The sequence below is a fragment of the Hesperophylax consimilis genome, chromosome 6 (assembly GCF_061612785.1).
Source record: "Hesperophylax consimilis isolate HC1 chromosome 6, BYU_Hcon_1.0, whole genome shotgun sequence".
NCBI classification, from domain to species: domain Eukaryota; kingdom Metazoa; phylum Arthropoda; class Insecta; order Trichoptera; family Limnephilidae; genus Hesperophylax; species Hesperophylax consimilis.
In genome coordinates, this window is record NC_142841.1 from 37,696,617 (window position 1) to 37,719,462 (window position 22,846).

Here is a 22,846-nt window from a genome sequence, read left to right on the forward strand (position 1 = left end):
ACCGGTTTAGACTCAAGGCACCAAACAGATGTAGTTTACACCGACTTTGCCAAAGCATTTGACCGTGTTAACCATGATATCTTACTGAGGAAAATGTTTAAACTAGGCTTCGACCTACCAACACTAAACTTTTTCTCATCATATTTAAAATCCAGAAAACAATTTGTTTCGGTAAATGGACATAATTCAAAAAAATTCTCAGCGAAATCTGGAATTCCTCAAGGGTCTAACCTCGGACCGCTGTTGTTTCTGATACTAATAAATGACATCCAAAACTATGTTAAGAATAGTAAATGTCTACTGTTTGCAGATGACCTTAAAATTCTAATGGAAATAAGCTCCCAACAAGACTGTCTTAAAATGCAAGCTGATCTGGATGCACTATCTGAATGGTCGTTGATAAACAAATTAGATTTCAATACAAAAAAATGTGTCACTATGTCTTACACTCGCTCTTTAAACACTATACTTTACGATTATAAGATAAAGGGCGAAACACTATCACGTGTAAATTCCGTAAAGGATCTCGGTGTCGTCTTTGATCCCGAACTGAAATTCTCTGGCCATATATCGCAGCTCACTCAGTCTTGCTACAAACTTCTTGGGTTCGTCATTAGGACATGCAAGCAGTTCAATAACCAAGATGCTATGTTAGCATTGTTCGATGGCATACTGAGAAGCAAGCTGGAGTATGCGAGCGATGTTTGGGCACCGTACCACCAGAAGTACATTGAAATGATAGAGCAAATCCAGAAGAAATTCCTCAGGTATGTCTATATGCGGACGCATGGAACCTATCCCAGGTTCATGCACCATATCGACTTACTTGAGGAAACCAATTCTGTGAGTCTGGAAACTAGGCGGAAAGCAAGCCTAGCCACTATATCTTTCAAAATTTGGAACAATTTTATTGATAGCCCATTCCTCTTGGGATGCTATGATTTATATGTACCAGACCACTACAGCCGAAGTCGATACCATGACTTATTTAGAGTACCAAAAGGCAAAACCGACGTCCTGGCAAAGCATAGCATGACGAGGGGAATGGTGCTGTTGAACGAACTAGCAAAGAATTTGGATGTAAATGACTGTTCTTTAAACGACCTAAAACAATTATTGAAGAGTCACTTACCCAAATGCTGATATGTTGTAAAATTATACTGTTTGTAAAATTGTACTGTAACTGGAACGAATGTTCTGTTGTACAATAAAAAAAAAAAAAAAAAAAAAAAAAAAAAAAAAAAAACCTTCTTGCGTCTCGGGACTTCAATTCTTTTTCAGAATTAACCGAAGCTACAAATAAGTTAGAGTCTTATTCAACGTCTAATTTAAGGGAAAATAAATCTTCTTCTTCTTTTAACAATACTCAACTTAAAGATAATACAAAAAATTATTATACCAATTTACGGGGTAATAATAATTTCAGTTTCAATCATAACCCTTCTTATCGTGGTACCCACACTAATCGTTCAACGGATTATAATTATAAACAAAATAATAATAATAATAATAAACAATATAATGCCAATTATTCTAATAACAATAATAATTCTCGGGTTTTTTATAAACATCATTCGAAAAAACCAACTTCCAATGACAATAGAGAAAAGGAGATGTGTCATACTGAATCAAATTCCTCAGGGAACAATATTTATTGTTCTTTTTGTAAATTAAGGGGGCATCTACTATCGGAATGTAGGAAGAAGAGTCACAACAACTCTAAACCTAGGGTTGCTTCTTTAAAATATAGAGAATCAAAAAACTAAATGTGAGTCGCTCTGTTCACGCGCCTTCCTTTGCGCAGAGGAAATGCGAGTGGCAGAGTTGGCTCCGTTTGGTTAGACAGTTTCTTTCGGGCTCGAGTTCTGAGGTGGAGGTACCGCCGCCGAAGGATTCCGAGCTTGAAAGGGATAATCGACCTTTTGCGGATATCTTTATTGGAAATAATTTTTATAAAGCACTACTTGACAGTGGTTCTTCAATCTCCTGTTTAGGAGGAGATATTCATTTAGTTTTCTTAAAATTAGGTTATAAATTAGTTAATATTGATTTCAATATTTCTACAGCTGATGGAACAAATCAGCGTGTTTTAGGTACAGTGACATTGCCAGTTACGTACAAGTCTATAACACATAATGTACTTTTCTACGTCGTCCCTTCTTTATCTCCTAATTTTATTTTAGGAGTAAATTTTTGGAAAGTGTTTCAAGTCGCGCCGGAACTCTTTCCGAAAGAACCCAATCCTCAACGAACGGGTCATATCAATGAGTTGAGAGCTATTCAGCCAGCCTCTTCCTTATCCAAGGAGGAAAATAAAACTCTTACCAAAATTATTAAGAAATTTGAATCCATTTCTTTTGAAAAGAAAGATTTAGGGTTAACACACTTTGTCAAACATAAAATTATTACTACGGGTCCTCCGGTTAAACAACGATATTACCCTCTTTCTCCTGCTAGACAGAAACAATTAGATAATGAAGTAGATGAAATGCTCAAATTAGGAGTCATCCGTCCTTCACGCTCACCTTGGTCTAGCCCAGTATTAATAGTCACAAAGAAAGATGGAACGGGTCGTTTTTGCCTCGATTCCAGAAGGATCAATAATCTTACAATTAGGGACAGTTATCCGTTACCGTATATCTCTCGCATACTGGACAAGCTTGGTGGAGCCAGATATATCAGCTCAATAGATTTGTCAAAGGCTTTCTGGCAGATCGCCCTAGACAAAGATTCGTGTGAAAAGACAGCTTTTGTCGTGCCCGGTCGCGGTTTGTTCGAATTCACTCGGATGCCTTTCGGGTTAAAAAACGCTCCGAGTGAACTCCAAAGACTAGCAGACGCTCTGTTTGGACCAGAGTTCGATGAGAACGCATTTTGTTATTTGGATGACCTAATCTTAGTGTCTGAAGATTTAGAATCTCATTTTAAACTGTTAATTAAAGTTTTTGAACGGTTAAGAGATGCGGGTCTCACGATTAATTTAAAAAAATGTGAATTCTGTAAGTCAGAACTTAAATACTTGGGATATATGGTGGATTCCAAAGGTCTTCGCACCGACCCAATTAAGATAGAAAGTATAAAAAATTTTCCAATTCCTAAAAATGCTAAAGGAATAAGAGCTTTTCTCGGGCTATGTGGTTATTTTAGACGTTTCATAAAAGGATTCTCTAGTATAGCTGCTCCCCTGTCAAAACTTACTGGATCAAAAAAAGGAATAAGTTTATTTAAATGGTCGAAAGAAGCTGAAACAGCGTTTAATAAATTAAAGGAAGCACTTACGACTGCTCCTGTCCTTAGTTGTCCAGACTTTACTAAGCCTTTTGCTATTCATTGTGACGCAAGCTCTGTGGGTATAGGTGGCGTCCTTATACAATCAATTGAAGGGATAGAACACCCTATCGCTTATTATTCTAGGTGCCTTAATACACATGAACGTAATTACGGTATCACAGAGCGTGAACTGTTAGCAGTATTAGACTCGGTCACACATTTTAGACCATATATAGAAGGGGCACATTTTTCTGTTATCACTGACCACTCTAGTTTAAAATGGTTAGGATCTTTATCGAACCCTAGTGGACGTCTTGCACGTTGGAGTTCTCGCTTATCTCAATTCTCCTTCGATGTTATACATCGTAAAGGCACACAACACATCGTCCCGGACGTACTTTCGAGAATGGACCAAGCTACAATAGCAGTCATTGAATCTAATTTGTCCACCGATAAGTGGTATACAGATATCTGGAGAGGCTGCAAAGAATGTCCTCAGCGTTTTCAAAACTTTCAGATACGTGAAAATGAATTGTTTCGTCACACAAAAACCCGTTTACCTCTGTGTGAAGATACTTCTTGGAAAAAAGTAGTCCCTCTGGAAAACAGAAGGGAAATTTTGTCAGACTCACATGAATCCTCTCGTGCTTGTCACCCAGGAGTCTTTAAGACTTATAAAAAATTACAACTCCGTTATTTCTGGCCAAATATGTACAAAGAGGTGAAACAATTCGTAAATCAATGTGCCGTCTGTAAAGCACACAAAATTAGTACAGCCCCGCCTAATGGAATTTCTTCAAATTATAAAAAAGTTACGAGACCTATGCAGATGTTATCAGTGGATCTAGTAGGCCCTCTGCCTAGAAGTTATTCAGGTTTTACAGTTATATTATCATGCGTGGATGTTTTCTCTAAATATACCTGGTTATTCCCGCTACGCCAAGGAACCGCGAGAAGTATTATTAAAAATTTAGAGGAAAATATTTTCCTTGTACACGGAGTACCGCGTACCATTGTATGTGATAATGGGAGACAGTTCATTTCAAAAGAATTTAAAGAACTATTACAAAGTTACAATATAAGCCCTCCATTTTACAATTCACTGTACACACCTCAGAACAATGTTGTTGAAAGGTATAATCAAACCTTAGGCACGGCACTATCAATATTAGTGGAATCAGATCATCGAAATTGGTCCAAATTTCTCCCACAAATTCAATCGGCAATGAATAATACCGTAAATTGTACTACAGGATTTACTCCTTTCTTTGTTATGCACGGTAGAGAACAAATATTAGATGGGGATCTCCACCGTAATCCATTAGCAGATGAAGTATCCAGTCCGCAAGATTCCTCTCATCTCAAAATTTACACTGACAGATTAAATGGACTGTCCACAATTTATGAACAAGTCTCAAACGCTCTTTTTGCAGCATTTAAAAAAGGCGCTAATCACTACAATTTACGGAGAAGAAACGTTACCTTTCAGGTCGGAGACGTAGTCTGGAGAAGAAACTTTGTATTATCCAATGCTTTGAACTATTTTTCACAAAAATTGGCACCTCGTTTTGTTCAAAATATTGTTGTTAAAAAAAAATCAGACCTAGTCTATACACTGGCTGATTTAAATGGTAAGGAAACTGGTGACTTTCATGTCAAAGATATAGTAAAATCAGATAACATGCCAGTTTAGTCTTCTACCATAAAGTATCGTGTGGAGACTGGCCATCTTTACAGGTGCTATCTTTAAATAAATCTTCTGAATACTGCTCATTTCAGTTCGGCCTGATCATCCGGATTGCTATGACCAGTATTTGTTAATAAATATACATATTTTTAAGTTCGTCCTTTACGGAAAATTAATTTTACTCCAGTTGATTACTCGAGTATAATTTCTCATTAGAATAATAAGTTAAAATTTTGTAGATTATAAAATATACATATTTTTAAGTTTGTCCTTCACGGAAAATTAATTTTACTCCAGTTGATTACTCGAGTATAATTTCTCATTAAAATAATAAGTTAAAATTTGGTAGATTATAAAATATATATACAAATGTGAGATGCTTCGAAACACAAATACATACATATTTCTGGTCACGATCAGTTCAACTTAGCTCATATTTATTTTTAAGTTTATTTTTATGTCAACTTGGATTATACGACGATATGAACCCGCATATCCTCTTGTATTCTAAGCTTAATATCATATGAACTGTGTTCATATACCTTTATATTGTATTACTTTAAGTAAAAACATATGGAGTTATTCGCCCAGTATTTCAAGATGTTCCGAGTTTAAATATATTGTGCTTACATAGGTCTCATTGCCCATTTGTCTATGTAAGTATCTTTACTATTACAAAAAATTCTTGTTAAGTTTCTATAAACAAGTTACTACTGAACTAATATTAATAAATTTATATAATATTAAAACTTCATCATTTGAAAAATGTAAATCAATCCTAAAAATAAATTAGTGATTGATTGGTTCCTGTGAGAACCTCGGTAATTAGTTACACTAATACTACAATTTACAAATTGAACCCTCGGGGACAAAAGACGAATACTTAATTGATTGGCACCATTTTTAACGATGGTTGTAGACTATTTATAGCACCATTTATTTACGATGGTCGCTAACAATTCTATTGGCACCATTTTTAACGATGGTTGTTTACTAAATAATGTGGCATCATTTTTGCGATGATTGTAAGACTATTCATAACACCATTCATTTACAATGGTTGGTTATATCCTGTATTTCATATACCAATGGTAAAATAAACTTATATGTTGTTTTCTATTGTATAACTGTCAGAAAAACTAAACCCACGAGACCAGTTTAGGGAGTTAGATAGGAATACTCTTCTATAGAGGAACTCTTCTTTTCCAAAATGGATTTAGAATCAGTGATAAAGTGCAGATGGTACACCATCTACGAGTGTAGCCTACTTTGGCTTATTTAAAAAAGTGAATCTGAACAGTGATGCTTTGTGCATATTTAATGTTTTGATATATATTGATGTCATGCTTTAGTGATAATATTTGTATACTAATTTTAAGTTCTATTCTGTTATAGATGCTACGTCTACGGTAGTCCCAGACGAGAGTCAGAATACATCACCCAGCGTCGTACATGCTGCGGGTGATTACGGGCCCCGTCCACGTATCTTCTTACTGCTAATTGTGTACATTTTAAGGTCTTTATTTCTAAGTTCTGATTTTGTTATATCTAATACTCTGAACTTCAATTAGATGCGCCGCAGACTCATCCATCATGTCTTACGCATGATGGGCGCGACTGATTTTGTGACACACCCTTTTGCAAGCATACTATTACTTTTAGTACATTTTTGCGATATAACTCGTTTTTTTTATGTTATTATATCATGTATGTTTTAGGAACCCATCAGACCAAGTTAGGGTATCTCTTAGCTCGGGCTTTTATTTTGTTCTCCTTGTGTTTGAGGGCAAACACGTTGGGGGCGACCGGGGTAATGTTATGAAAATAACATACGATTTTCACTCTAAGTAAGAACCTGTCAAATCTGTGATTTATCTTGTCTATTGTTTATGCTCTGGCAACTTAGAACTTTAACAGGAAGTGAGAAAAAATTCAAGATGGAGTCACTTCCCGGCCGGGCAGAGGAGAGACAGGCTGTCCGGTCGGGGGGTCAATTATTATTTCTGGAGGTCTGAGGATCTAATCGAAAGTTATTTCATGGATTTGCGATTAATACCGAAATGTTCAGTTTGTGCTTCGAGATTAAAAGTCTAGTCATATTTCCCGCGAGTGGAATTCGCCCCGGGTGGCGTGAATAATGAAAACGTTTTTACCATGTGTGGCCGTGGGGGTAATCATAGTTTATCCAAGCGATCGGTGATTATTTCTGCCGATAAACTATTTTCGCCGAGTGCATTTTGATTCGGAGCATTTTTAAAATCGTACCTCACGTCTGATGCCGCCGTCTACTACCTACATGGTTGGACCTCACATCTGATGCCGCCGTCTACTACCTACATGGTTGGACCTCACATCTGATGCCGTCGTCTACTACCTACATGGTTGAACCTCACATCTGATGCCGTCGTCTACTACCTACATGGCCGGACCTCACAAGGCCGTTGGCCAGCCACATCCTGATGCAGCGGTCCACTCCTCTTGGCTGGTACTCACTGGGCCGATACCAGTCACACCTGAAGCCGTCGTCCTCTAGCTACATGGCTGATTCATCTACTCCGCCATTCGCGGCACTCAGTGTTCGTTCCTCATAACTACGTACGTTCTTATTATTTTAGACAGGGTAGATAGATTCTACGTTCTGGTCGATGGGGGTAAGTTTTCACCTTTTTTGTATTTCTCTGTGAAATTTATCAAATATAATTTGTTACGGCCAGTCCAAAGTTTATCCAGATTACTTTCATTCTACAACCTTGCAACTTCCTTTCAAACATCATGTAGATGGGATATATTTTTCCCCGCCCTGAATGGAGAATTATGCTCTACCGTCGGTAGGTCGGTTTGGCGAGCTCTTTTCCAGTTCAACCACTGGAAGGGACTCTGGCGCGTTGGCCTTCAAAGACCAACAAAGTCAAACTTGGCCACCCACTATTCAATCATATTAACAGTCAATAATGTACTTAGAAAAACCACACACAATAACAGCCTATTAACACATCTATGGGCTAAGTAAGTATCGTAACATTGTGACAAATACATATTCATAACACTATGTCAGCATGCTTACCTCTCTCTCGTGGGAAAGTTTTTTCTTTGTTGTGTCGACTATACAATAATAGAAAGTGTGATGAAGTACACATTTTCGACGATAAGCTACACAGAGTCAAAAAAAAAGTTCAGCTTTTGCTAATTATGTTATGTCTCTATGCGTGTCTCATGTGTCTCTTCTGTCTCTTATGCCTCTCGTGTCTCTTGTGTCTCTTGTGTCTCTTGTGTCTCTTGTGTCTCTTGTGTCTCTTGTGTCTCTTGTGTCTCTTGTGTCTCTTGTGTCTCCTGTTTCTCTTGTGTCTCTTGTGTCTCTTGTGTCTGTTGTGTCTCATGTGTCTCTTGTGTCTCTTGTGTCTCTTGTGTCTCTTGTGTCTCTTGTGTCTCTTGTGTTTTTGTGTCTCTCGTGTCTCTTGTCTCTCTGTATCTCTTGTGTCTCTGGTGTCTCTTGCCTCTCTTTGTATTGTTTGTCATTTAAGTGAACTTTTTAAAATTTTGTATTTTATGTATTCTTTGGCCGAACAGGTTTTTGTGATTTTATTTATTTTACCTATTTGAATATAAACAGAGTTTTTATATCTGGATTATTCTATCGTAAGTAACTGCATCTGTAGAATCCTGTATAAATGATTGAAAGACAATCAAAAATTGTGTCATGAAAGAAAGATGGAAGTACATTTTTTAACCAATAAAGACATAAGAATGTTCTCTTTCTGGTGCCTTATTCCATCGGAAGCGAAGAAGTCAAGAGGGCGACAACCGGACTTCAGTCTCAATGTACAAGCTCCAGCGTGAAGCAATTCTGCGAACTGTTCTCAGTCACGTAGATTCGATGGCCATGAAACGCGACGTCTCCATTATTTTTACCTTGGTTTATTAATTATTGGTAAATTTTATTTTTATATTTAGATAATATGATCGAAATTTGATAGTTTTAAGTTTTTGTAGTTTTAAGCAGCGATTATGAATTAATAATCATTAAAGGTCAAAAATCATTAAATAAATTATTTTTTCATTACCGGTGATTGTGCTTCTATAAACTAAAATTTTATATAAATTCATCGGGATGTACTCTACGTTATATGGGGGCTCGATGTTAACAAAGCTAGTGGACCTGATGGAATACCTGCCCTGGTATTGCAGAGGTGTGCTGCGGAAATAGTTCCAGTTTCGACAAAGCTCTTCAAAATGTCCCTGAAGTGTGGCACTGTGCCCTCCAGTTGGAAAAAAGCGGTCATTCACCCTATTCCCAAGAAAGGTGACCGCTCCAACCCGGCCAACTACCGCCCCATAGCGATCACATCAGTTCTGTCCAAAGTGATGGAACGTGTGATCAACGACAAACTGCTTACATACCTCGAGAAGAACAAAATTATCAACGACCGTCAATACGGATTCCGGCGGAACCGCTCGTGCGGTGATCTTCTCGCGTATGTGACGCATGTCTGGGGGCGGTGCCTAAAACGTCACCGTGAGACCCAAACGGTCGCACTAGACATATCCAAGGCCTTTGACCGGGTCTGGCACCAAGGACTTGTCAACAAATTGCCTTCTTACGGACTTCCCGCATCCCTGTGTACGTGGATTGCTGACTTTTTAAGGGATAGGTCGATTCAGGCGGTTGCTGACGGTTTCACCTCTTCCTCGCACTCCATAAATGCTGGCGTCCCACAAGGATCGGTTCTGTCTCCGACTTTGTTTTTGTTGCACATCAATGACCTTTTGACATGTGCACCGATTCATTGTTACGCGGATGACAGTACAGTTCATGATAGCTTTTTGTTTGACAAGCCCCCAAAGGGCACACAAACTCTAACGGCTCGGAGGGCTTTGAAGCAGAGAATGGACGGTTATCTCGAGAGTATTTCCTCCTGGGGTAAAAATAATCTCGTCGAATTTAATGTTTCAAAGACCCAATCCTATCTGATTACGTCTAAAAGGGATCCAAATGATAATCTAGTCTCCTTCAATGGAAACAATCTTCCGAACAGGCCTTCCATTGATATGCTTGGTGTAACTATAAGTGACCAGCTCAGGTACGGGGGCTCCATCGAAGCCAGAGTAAAGTTGGCCTCTCAGAAGCTGGGCGTACTGTACAGGGCCCGCAGATACTTTATAATAATAATAATAATAATAATAATAATAATAATAATAAGCCTTTTATTCTGAACTTCTGTTAGGTACATTAATATTAGAAATATTTTGTTTGTTATAATATATCCCGAAGCTCAGTTTGCCTCTTGGCATAGGCCTCCTCTAACAATTTCCATTGGGACCTGTCACGCGCTACTCTTCTCCATTGATGTCCAGCCGTGAGTTTTAGGTCGTCTTCCCATCTCATGTGTTGACGTCCTCTACTTCTCTTGCCATCTCTGGGATACCAGTCAGTGACATTTTTACACCATTTCTCTTGTGGGTCTCGGATCATATGACCTGTCCATCTCCATTTTTGTTGGTCTATTCGGGTAACTATATCGGCAACATTAGTTATCTCCCTTATTTTGCTACATCTCACTCTGTCCTGTTTTCTTATTCCTGTCAAACTTCTCTCCATGGCTCTCTGGCAACGTTCCAACTTTTCTCTGTGGCGTTTGGTGAGTGCCCAAGTTTCGCATCCATAGGTGATGACTGGAATTATACACGTGTTGAAGACTTTCCTTTTTATTTGCATACTTAGTTCCTTGGATTTCAAGACTTCTTTGAAAGACCAGTATTTCTTCCATCCATTTGCTACTCTTCGCTCGATTTCTTTAGTGGTTTGATCTTTGTGTGATATTATTTGTCCAAGATAGATGTACTCTGACACATATTCGAGTGGTTGGTTGTCAATTTTTATAGTTACTGGATCAGAGTTTGTAAGTAATTTTGTTTTGTCTTTGTTCATGCATAAGCCGACTTTCACACTTTCCTCGTTTAGTGATTCTATCATTTTATTTAGGTGCGTTGGGTTTTCCTCGAATAGGACTATATCGTCTGCAAATCTTAGGTGGTTCAGTTTTGCACCTTGCACGTTGATACCATATTTTTCCCAATCTAGTTTGCGGAAGATACTTTCTAGAGCAGCCGAGAATAATTTTGGTGATAGAGGGTCTCCCTGTCTTACTCCTCTCTTGATCTTGAACTTTTTCCCCAAGGTTTCTAGTTGGATCCTCGCTTCGCAATTCAGGTATATGTTTTTTATAATATTGATGTATATTAAAGGTATCCCTTGCTGTTTAAGACTATCCCATAAAACTGTGTGTTTTATGCTGTCGAAAGTTTTGGAGTAATCGATGAATGCCATGTATATTTTCTTGTTATACTCGTTATATTTTTCTACTATTTGTTTCACTGTGTGTATGTGGTCCAGGGTTGAGTATTTTTGTCTGAAGCCGGCTTGCTCCCGTGGTTGGTTATCGTCTAACTTTTTACTTATTCTTTCCAGGATAACCTTGGAAAATACTTTGTAGATATTTGACATCAAACTTATGGGTCTGTAGTTCCCTATATCTTCCTTTTGTCCTTTTTTAAATATAAGAATAATGTTTGATGTTTTCCACTGTGGAGGGATTAGACCAGTTGTTAGTATTTCGTTGAATATTGAAGTGAGTATTGGTAGTAGTTCTTTTAGGGTGCCTTTAAGAAGTTCGTTTGTCACTTTGTCTGGGCCTGGAGCTTTTTCCATCTTCTGACTGAATATGGCTTTTTCTACTTCTCTGGAAAGTATTTTTGGTTCGGTTATAACGTTTTTCTGCTCTTTAATGACGTTTGTCTTCTGATCGTATTTTTGTTTGTCGTCTGGGCTTGAATAGAGGTCCTGGTAAAATTTTGTGGCTATTTCGTTGATGTTATTTCTATTTGAAGAAGTAGTCCCCTTTTTGTTTAGTTTTGGTATCCATTCCTTATTTGATTCCTTCAATTCTTTAAGCGCTTTTTTCACTCCTCCTGTTTTCACTATATGCTTTTCTAATGTTTGCAGCCTCTTGGCCTTCCTATCTTTCCTGATGTTCTCTCTGATTTCCTTACTTAGTTTCGTTATAGTTTTTATGTTCTCTTTTTTAGGATGTTTTGTAAGTAGATTTTTTCTTTCTTTTATAAGTTGCAGCGTTGTGTCACTTAGCTTGTACTTGTTTCTATTGCTAGTCTCAGCTTTTACTTTAGTTAGTAGATTTTCTAGCTTTCCATATTTTGTATGAGTATCAATGTTACTCGTAGTTAATTCTGCGGCTGATCTAATTAGAGATTGTGTTATTACCTTTAAGTTTTCATCGCTGTGGTGTTTTGTAGTGAGTGAAGCGAAATGTTTTCTAGATTTTTTTGGTAATTCTATTCTTATGTTGCTTCTGACCATTCGATGATCTGTATTGAAGTTGAATTTAGTTAGAACCGACGTATCCGTGAAGGCTTTTGGATAGTTTGATGTTATGTAGTCAATTTCGTTTTTGGTGTTGCCGTCGGGGGAGATCCATGTCCACTTATTCTTTTGGTTTTTCATATATAAACTGTTCAAGAGCGTTAGGTTGTGTTGTAATAAGAATTCAACCAGAAACTCACCTTGTGGACTTCTTCTACCTTGACCGAACTTTCCCAAGACATATTCTTCCTTGCATTGCTTCTCCCCGACTTGAGCATTAAAGTCGCCCATTAGAATAATATGGTTGTTTTGATACCTTGTTATTGTCTGTGTTAGTTCTTTATAGAAAAGTTTGAATTCTGTTTTCGTTGCTTGTTCTGTTGGAGCATAAATTTGTATAATTGACCATACTTTTTGGTATCCCGGTATGTCAATGTTAAGAATGGCTATTCGATCAGAGATTCCAATTAGGTCTTGTATGTATTGTTTCATTGACCGTTTGATTATGAATCCTACACCTTTTTGGCCGGCTGTTTCGCCTTTGTGGAATAGTATATAGTCAATGCGTTCCTCAATCTTTTCTCCTAGTCTTCGCATCTCACTAATGCCCAGGATATCCCATTTTATTTCTTCGAGAGCTATTTCTAGCTCGTGTAGGCTTTCTTCCGTTCTAAGGGTTCTCGTATTTAAAGTTGCGATATTGAGTATTTTGTTTCTTCTTGTTGTTAGAGGGTTGTGGTCTATAACTCCCGCGGGGACCAGCCGAATTGGGAGAATTTTTGTTGGTTGGTTTTGGTTGTTAATTTTGGTTGTTGTTAATATTCCTTGTTTCCGATCTTCCGAGACAGTAATTAGTTTTTTGGAGCACTTAGTTGTGGGTCAGAACTTGCCCGGTTGACATAGTTCAGTATGTTAGGTCTGTTGGTCTCTTTCATGCTAGTTTTGGGTAGAGGTTGTGAAGGATTGCTTGATATTTTGTTTGTATTTACTTTCTTCTGTGCTGATGACTTAGGAGAATCCGAAGTTCCTCTTTTTCGCTTTTCGCTCTTGTTGTCCTTCGGTTTTAACACTATCAGTTTGTCATATTTTATGTAAGCAATTTTTCCTTTCTTTTTCTCTTCTTCTAGTTGAGGTTGTAGCTGTTTTCGTTTTTCCAGGATTTCCTTCGAGTAGTCTTCTTTCACATTAATACCTGGCGGAAGGTTTGTCTTGTTCTTGAGTATAAGGTGTTTTTTCCATTGGGTCGTGATAGAGGCTATGACCGGACGATTCGTGTTTTCGCTTTGTTTCCCTATTCTGTACACGTTGCTAATTTCTTGGCTGTCCAAATGTACTCCCGTGTTTACTATGAGGTCCTTAATGTAGTCTACTAGGTCTCCTTCAGATTTTCCCTTCTCTTCCATTCCGAAGAACACCAGGTTATTTTTACGTTTTTCTCTATCTACTGCTTTAAGTTTTTGTTCTAGTTCTAAAACTTTATTTTTAAGGATATTGTTTTCTTCAATAATTGTTTTCATCTTCTCATCTAGCGCTTCCATCACATTTCTAGTAACGGAATGAGTTATTATTTCCGCTTGTTTTTCTAATTTCTCATCAAGTTTAGATAAAAATAATTCCATGTTTTTGTCCATTTTATTTGTGTTCTGTAAAATTTTTTCAGATGGGGTGATTTGGTTTATGTATATTAGCGCCTGGTGTTGGGCAAAATTTCGGCACACCTGTAAGAACTTTCCGTACTTACGCCTGTTTGCAGTTTTAGTTATTTTAATTTTATTTATTATTATTTATTTATATTTTAATTTTCAGATTGCGCTTTTACTGCCATCTATTGACTGTTAGGGTTATCTCGTTTTGGTTTAGTGTGTGTACGTATTTACCCCCATCTATGAACAGGTACTTTGTAAATATGATAATAAAATAAAAAGATTTGGTTTGTTCGAGGATTGAACCCTTCTCCGTAGATACTGGAGTCAAACACTTTACGCTTATGCCAATTCACTGTTGAGTCTCATTGACATTTTACTCGATATTAAACAACTGTCAACGAAATGTGCTAGAGTGTATTTTAGTTAATGTTTGTTTTTTAATTCACAGTTCAAATTTGTTAAGAATTCACTTATTGATAGATTTTTATTTTATTGTTATATTTTGTTTTGTTTTAGTTCGCTTATTTAGGTTAAGACTTTATTTTGGTTCACTTATGCACAATTAAATTTTAGACTTCCAGTTTTAATATCACTTTTGAAGCACTCCCCGTTTGAGTATCGGTAGAATAGACACATGAGGATATAGATTGTGCAGCCAGTTTTATTTTACACACAAAATTTCAGTTTCTTAGACGCTTTTAGTACGAGTTCTCAAAACATTTCTAGATGAATTCTTAGGTAGATTGTGTGTCAATATTTTTGAAAAAAGTCACTTTTCAAGCATATCTCGGTAGAATACCGGGAGATAATCACACCGGGTGATAGCCCGAGAAAAACACAGCACTTCAGTAGCGAATTTGATTCGATTTAGACACAATTTCATGTTATGATTCTTCAAAAACTGGAGCTAGCGAAGTTAGCGACCGCACGCAATAAATATAATCTTGTTACTCTTGGTGTAACTATATGTGACCAGCTCAGGTATGGGGGCTCCATCGAAGCCAGAGTAAAGCTGGCCTCTCAGAAGCTGGGCGTACTGTACAGTGTACAGGGCCCGCAGATACTTTAATAGTAAACAACTGCTGACCCTGTACAAATCGCAAGTGCGCCCCACTGTCGAATTTGGCAGCCATCTCTGGTCCGGAGCCCCTAAATACCTGAAAAAAACCCTTGAATCTGTGCAGAAACGGGCGGTCCGTTTGATAGATTCCCCAATCTTAACAAACGAACTGCAATCTTTAGAGCACAGGCGTCAGGTAGGTATGCTGTCCTTGTGCTATCGGTATTACAATGGAAGATGCTCTGAGGAACTAGCGTCATTGATCCCTTTGGCACCGGTGGGTAGTCGGGATACACGCCAAACGCGCGCCCAACATTTGTACACGGTCGACATTTGTCACATGAGAACGGGTCGCTTCTACGATTCGTTCTTAAGTTCAACAGCTCGGCTGTGGAACGAACTGCCAGCCTCTGTGTTTCCTCCCTCCTACAACATGGGACTCTTCAAGACCCATGTTCACTCCTTCCTCTCCACAAAAAGACTCTCCACACAGCATCCCCAAAGATGACATAGGCCCTGAGGGAAATTATTTTCTTCAGGGCCTCCTGTGTGGAGTTAATATAAAAAAAAAATAATAATAATTTGAAAAGATCACCAAGAACACCCTCGAAAGCCAGAAACATTTGATAAAAAAGCATCGACTTCTTTCACGAATATATTTTTTATTAGAAGGAAAAGTGTTGTGTATCACATGTTAAGAACACAAATACTTAATAAATTAAAAAGAAAACATGTTATTACATAAGACAGCGAGAATTCTAGTTGGCTGGTGTATTTTCCCATCGTAAGACGGGTTGAAACTAAAATAAACTGCCTTAACGACAAACATCTTGCGACCGAGTATCACCCGCTAACGGCAGTAAAATGTATTAAAAACCATTCCAAGTATCACAAACAGACATTCAGCCTCTTCGACCTATTGCTTTCCCAAATTATTTTATTTTTCCTCGAAATATACAGACAATACTACTTGCAGAGCTGTTACAATTTTCACGGCATTTTGTGGTCGGTTAGAACTTTTCTCACACTTAAGGCAATTAAAACCAACTACCCCAGTCAATAGTGGTGAAATGGTTTTACACACATGTAGAAAATTTAAAACTACTATGGATCAATAACCTTTCATACTCAAAATGAGTTATGATTAAATTACTACTTTCAAAATATATTTTTTCTCAGAGACGTTACATTTCATTTTTGTATCGAAACTTAAATATCTTGCCTGTGCAGACCTTACTATGCGACAGCATATATTATTGATTCAGCATATATCTGAGTCTGAATATACAAATAAACTAGAACATGAACACAATACTAGGTTCACAGAGAATGAAGGCATGCTTATTCCAAAATATAGCAATATATACGGACAGCGATCCCTAAAATATAACTTGTTCAAAATGTTTAACATGTTGCCAAGTAAACAGAGAATTGTTAATTCCCAAATAAATTCAGATATATGCTGAAAACATGGCTCATTCGGAGAAATACTTTATTCTAGTCGTCACTATCAATCAATGTTAGTTATTAGCAGGTATATTTAGTGTTATTTTAGATTATGTGTGCCAATAATAATAATCTTGGTAGTAACAATATTATGTATTAAAATTAGAAATAATTCATAATATTATTTATAATTAGAAATAATATTATGAATTCATATTTACATTGTTATTTAACATGTATATCCTGTTTAAAAACTGCTTAGTTATAGTTAAACGGGATAATACTTTAAAGAACTTTAAAAAAAAAATTATTCAATAATGACTTTCTAACTTAAATAACAGTATATTTTTTAAGTTTTTAATTAGTTTTAATGGAAAAATTATTTGAATTTTCTGGTTTGTGTGACATTATTAGTCACAAAAAAGCTTTCGTTTTATATGAACAGGCACTGTATTTTGTTTGACAACGTCGAAAGAAGCGACTAGTTTTATTATTACGTTTAACGGTTTTTAATATAAAAGAACAATATTTATCACCGTTCTAGAACCTAGCTACTAACTACTGACAAATGCATTGTTTTAGCTATTGTAAATAGCTGAAATGAGTTATAGAAGGACACGCAATGAAAATTATTACAGATATAAATATTTAACGGATCTGCTATTTTTAAACTGACAATTTGACAGTATTTGGATTGATGATTTACAAGTAAACAAATAAAATAAGTTTGATCTTGATTTTAAAATCAAAACTAATAAATAATTAAATTAATTTTGCATGAAAATGAGAGACGTTTGCTGGTTTTAGCACTGGCGCATTGTCGAATCCCTCAAAACTCCAAGATATTGAAGACTAGAGGGATTTTCAAACGAATCTCGTAAGAACTGTTTTAATAGCTTATTTAATGATTTTCATTTAATTCAACCAGTATCTTATTTTGGCACTGTCGACACCCATTATTCACAATTGTTAGTATAGTTTTTCCCGAGAAAATCTTATTTTGTTAGCCTTATTCATATAATTACTAAAATGTAAAAACTGTTGGTGGGTAAGGCTGGGTTCTGACATCTGGCCTTTTTTATACGAGTTCCGCACAAAAGTCCGAACTGCCCCCAACCACCAGTGAGATAAAGGCATCCCAATTCATGTATATTGATAGGCTGAAGGTAGTGGGGAAGGAAGAAGATGGGGAAGAGAAAGGTGAGGAAGCTTCTCGGATCTGGTCATCAAACACGTACACGTACATTTCAAGAAACGGTACGCTTATGATTATTACTATCTGTGTTTTCTTATCTTTTTTTTAACAAATATATATATAATGATATCCTCGCTGGAATCTCCCGTGCTGAGGATTTCATTAATATATTATCAAAATTTTCTAGTATGAATAATATAAAGTAATAAATATTATTTTTTCTGAAATAAATATATAACATGTGTTTTTTTGTTCAGTAGGGTGGTTTCAGTTTCAGCCTGTATTAGGTGTCAGAATTTAGATTCAATGTCAGATTTAAATCTTAAAATATTGTTGTGATTTTTGAATAATGTGCAATTTTACTAAGTTTATTACCATAGTATAAGGAGCTTTTTGCTCAAATTTTGTATTTGTTTGCTTTTTGGATACTTTGAATTGTGGTCTTTATCTAGAGTGATACTGGAATGCGCATAAAGTATACTTTAGTTTATTTTTAAGTAATTGATTGTGAAACAACACAATAAATTTTGGCATTTCGGGATTTGAACTCGAGACCTCCAGATTCTTGGCCAAGGATCGTTACCTCTCAACCACGGAGACCGTTTTACGTTAAATGGAGAGCTAAGTCACTTAAACGTCCATTTGCAGCTTAAACACATGTTTTAAAATATGATTTGTGCAAATTACTGGGCATTATAATGCCATGCTGTTTAGTACGAATCTTTGCCCAATGGTAGGTATCGAATAAAATCGCCAACTTTGGATAAATATCGTCAGAATAGTTGTCTTTCATTGAAAAGCTCTCGATAATCTTCGTAACAGTTCATCTACTGATTCCGGTTTTAAAATTAGCCTTTTCACCATATAAAAGAAGATGATAAATAATTCCGCTCAGAAATTCTTAACAGCAAAATAAAATTGTTGTTGAAATTAAACTCGTGAAAAAAATTACACTTAAAATTTTTTCCGTTCGACAATCTCAGTATGTACCTAAGCTAGTGATACACAAACTTTTTGTCAGAAGGGCTAATTTACCTTTTTTATGTTATTCACAAAACGGTTCTTCAAATTTTGTTCCAAATCATCCTGGATTCATTCATTCGTTTGTTTAGAAACAAACATCAAAAATCTTTATTAAAATTTTCAAGAGAAACGAAATTCATAAAAATTGGACGAACTCCATGATTGAGTGGTTACAATGCTCGGCTCCTTGTTTAAATCCTGGCGTGCGCAAGTAAATTTTATTTGAATAATTTGACAATTATTTTATAAGCAATAATTATTAGCCTGAAACACTCATCCACATTGAAAAATCTCCTGATAAAAGATACATGACGCCAACGGGACAATGTGGATGAGTGTTTCAGGCTAATAATTATTGCTTATCAAATAATTGTTACCCTTTGTGCTATGCATGAAAAATATTGTCTTAAACATTAGTTTACCAAAAAAATAATAATGAATAATTTGAGTTTTTTTTATAAATTTACATAACTAATAGCATATTTGCGGCACGTTCTCCAGTTTCAGTATCACCACGGTGAAAGACCGCCAATCTTGCTTGAAATGGCTTTAGCCGTATTTGGTAACCAGATTTGAAGCGCCAGGTACTTCCCCACTTTTCTCTTCCCTATATCCCTTCCCAGGGAGCAGTCGGGACTTTTGTGCGGTACTTAAAAAAAAATCACTGCAGCACGAAAGTAAATTCGTTTACTATTACTTTCTGTAGTATTGATTACGCCACGATGGTCCATTAGCATAAAGAATTTACATTCATTACTTCGATCTTCTATCCCCCCATTGTGCCGGCAGTGAAAAGAGGGGATTACCCGAAAACAAGACATTATTACTGGGACGTTTCTTCTCAAACGCTTCATACTAATTTGTAGGATGGAGTTTGGGAAAAACAACGGTAAAAGCAATGTACTTTGTTTTATTTTTGTCTAAATCAAGCTGTGATAAAAACAGTAAAGTTATAAATAGGATTAGGGTTGCCACAGTAATGAGAAAAATCAGACTAAATTAAATCTGGCAGTGTTGGAACATATTTGATACTTAATAATTAGTAGAGTTATTTGAAAATATAATTTTTCAATGGTTCTGCAATCATTGTTTATTTCATTTGAAATAAAGCTAGGCATCAGAGGGCGTTTTAAACATAAAATTACAAACCGTACATTCTGTACCAAAATATAACATTTTTTTCAATAAAAGAAAATCACATCAATATTAAACATTAAATGAATACAATGAAAAAAAAATCGCTTAAAAAAATCGGTCGAGATAGAAGGTTGTGGGGTGGGGAAGAAGGTGGGAAAGAGGTAGGTGGGAGAGTATATGGCTATTCAGATCTGGTCACCAAACACGGTTAAAGTCAATTTAAGCAACGTTTCAGTTCTTAATGGTTTTATTACAAATAAATGTTTATTTTTTTTTTGAAATTGTATTTATCCAATAAAAAAATTTAGAATGTGTGATATACATAGGTATATATATATATTTCACTAGTAATAAGATAAAATACATTATGATATGATTAATATTTATTATTTTTCAATGTTCTCCCATAATAAGCAATTGCTTGTGTGTATGGGATGAGGTATTATTTTCCTAGATTTTTTTTTTATTTTTTAAATTTTGGTTTTTGTTTTTGTTTTATTTATTTACGTTTTTTTTATTTAGTTTAGGTTTTCAGTATATTTTTTTTAATTGTGTTTTGAATTCTTTGAAACTATCATTTAGTGATCTTATATTTTCTGACAATTTATTGAAATTATTTTATTTTGCAAAAACTGTTGTTTTTAAATCCTGACAGGAGGCTCAATAAAGATGATATAGGCCCTCAAGGCTCATGTCATCTTTAGGGATGCTGTGTGGAGTATTTTTTTAAGGAAAGAAAGGAGAGGAAGATCTGGGAAGGAAAATGGTATGAGGTGGTGGGTAGTAATCTGAGGTACAGTGTGGCCATGAGTGACGAATGATTGAATTCATCCTTCCCACTGCGGTGAAAGACGATGTGTTGAGAGTGGTAAAAAGAGTCCTGCTGGAGAAGAAAAAATATCTCCCTCAATGAGTCCCTTAAAATTTGGCCCGCCACACAGTAAGTGGGCAGACGCATTCACCGCCAAGATCTAGACAATCATCACCCTATGAACCCGGGACCCCTTGCTAAGTCACCAAACGTAGCGAATTTGGGGTGCCCTTCCTCAGAGATATTGGTTATACAATTAATGGTTCCCTGCCTCCCAAATTGAAAACTAGACAAAATGTACAAACCAACATACTAAAAAGGCTTTAATGTAAAATACAAAATAAATTATTTATAAACATATATAAGCATACTACACGTGGGAAAAATGATTCACGTAGGTATAAGACACAGTTTAAGATTAAATAATTCATCTTGCTTGAATCATTGCAGGACATGTGGAAAATATCTACATTTCCTGCGAGGTAGTTATTTAACCTAGTGAATCTTTCCATTGCATCACCATTGGTATGTTAGTTCTACACCTAGGAAGAATGGATTAAAAAGTATTTGATAATTCGCTGTTCTAAAATTACCTACTTTCTTCTTACTCTTTTTTCCACATAGAAGGTTAGGAGGGAAAACATTTCCCTGGGGATCTTTGGTGATGTTGTGTGTACGATGTTTTTAAGAAAAGAAATCAGTGAGTCTGGGTTTTGCAGAGATCCAAGCAAGGAATAATGCTTATTTCTTATTCTTTATTGAGATAGTAAAATTGAGGTACTTTAGATTTACGGTGATCTCTCTATCGGACTGTAGAGAGCTACAAAGTGACTTAGATAGGCTCTGCAACTATTGCATAGCTAATTATTTGGACCTCAATGTTTCAAAATGCCACACCATGTCCTTCACCAGAAACAAGCATATAATTAACTTTCCCCATTCACTCCGTGAAGAACCCGTGATCTCAAAAAGCGAATGTAAGGACCTTGGAGTCTACGTAGATAGTAAACTTATATTTAATACGCACATTTCTTCAATCACTGCTAGATCTTACAAAATGTTAGGTTTCATACTGCGTCTGAGTAAATTATTTAAAAATCCACGTACGCTAGTAATGCTTTATTCCTCAATAGTCAGAAGTACACTGGAATATGCATCGCCTGTCTGGAATCCCAAATACACTTACTATGTCAATAATATAGAGCGCATACAAAATAAATTTATTAAGTACCTAGGTTATAAATACAACAATAATTATATCTGCACTCTTCAATCCCTGAAATCCAGGCGAACGGTAGCTGATATGACATTTCTCCATAAAATAATACACAACAAAATAGACTGCTCAGAACTTCTATCCCAAATAAATTTTAACACCCCATGTAAAAGAACTCGACACACTAATCTTTTTCACACAACTAGTAATAATACAAACGCTGCAGCCAATTCTCCTATTTCTCGCATCCTTCAAACATTCAACTCAATTCAAACAAGCACAAATACCGATATATTTTTTGATTCTCTCCCTCTATTTAAGAAAAACTTTTTTAGCACACTGAATTCGCCCACATAACACATACAACCACACACAGACACACATGCACACGTACACACACACAAACACTCACACACACCTCTCTCCTTCCCCAGCACACTAATTAACTTTACTTAAAAATGTAACTTAACCGTAAAATGTATAATATACCTCATATGTATATAGGTCAGCGACATGTCATTGGTACCAATTATTGTACTAACTTTTATAACTTTGTAACTATTGTCATCTATGTAACTATGTACTGTTTGTTTCTGCAATAAACAAAAAATAAAAAATAAAATTAAAATAAGATAATGCTTATACATCTAAACAAACCATGAAAGTCACAGAAAAAGAAATGATGTTTAAAGAGGTTGTTCCGGTAAGACCGTTAAATCCTATGTTCGATTCCCCGTTGAAAACGTTATCTTTTTATTTTTCTGTGTCTTATTTTATTTCATGTTTCGTTTAGATATATTAGTATGAGCTTTCTATTCAATGATATTAAAAAATACTACGTTTGTAACAGCTGGGATTTTTATTCTTTATATGTGTTGCATATAACCAAAAGGGTATATTTATAATTTTATTTAAACAATCGATGGCTCAGCGCACACGTGTGTAAGTGCAACATATACATTAATTTTATTAATATACTC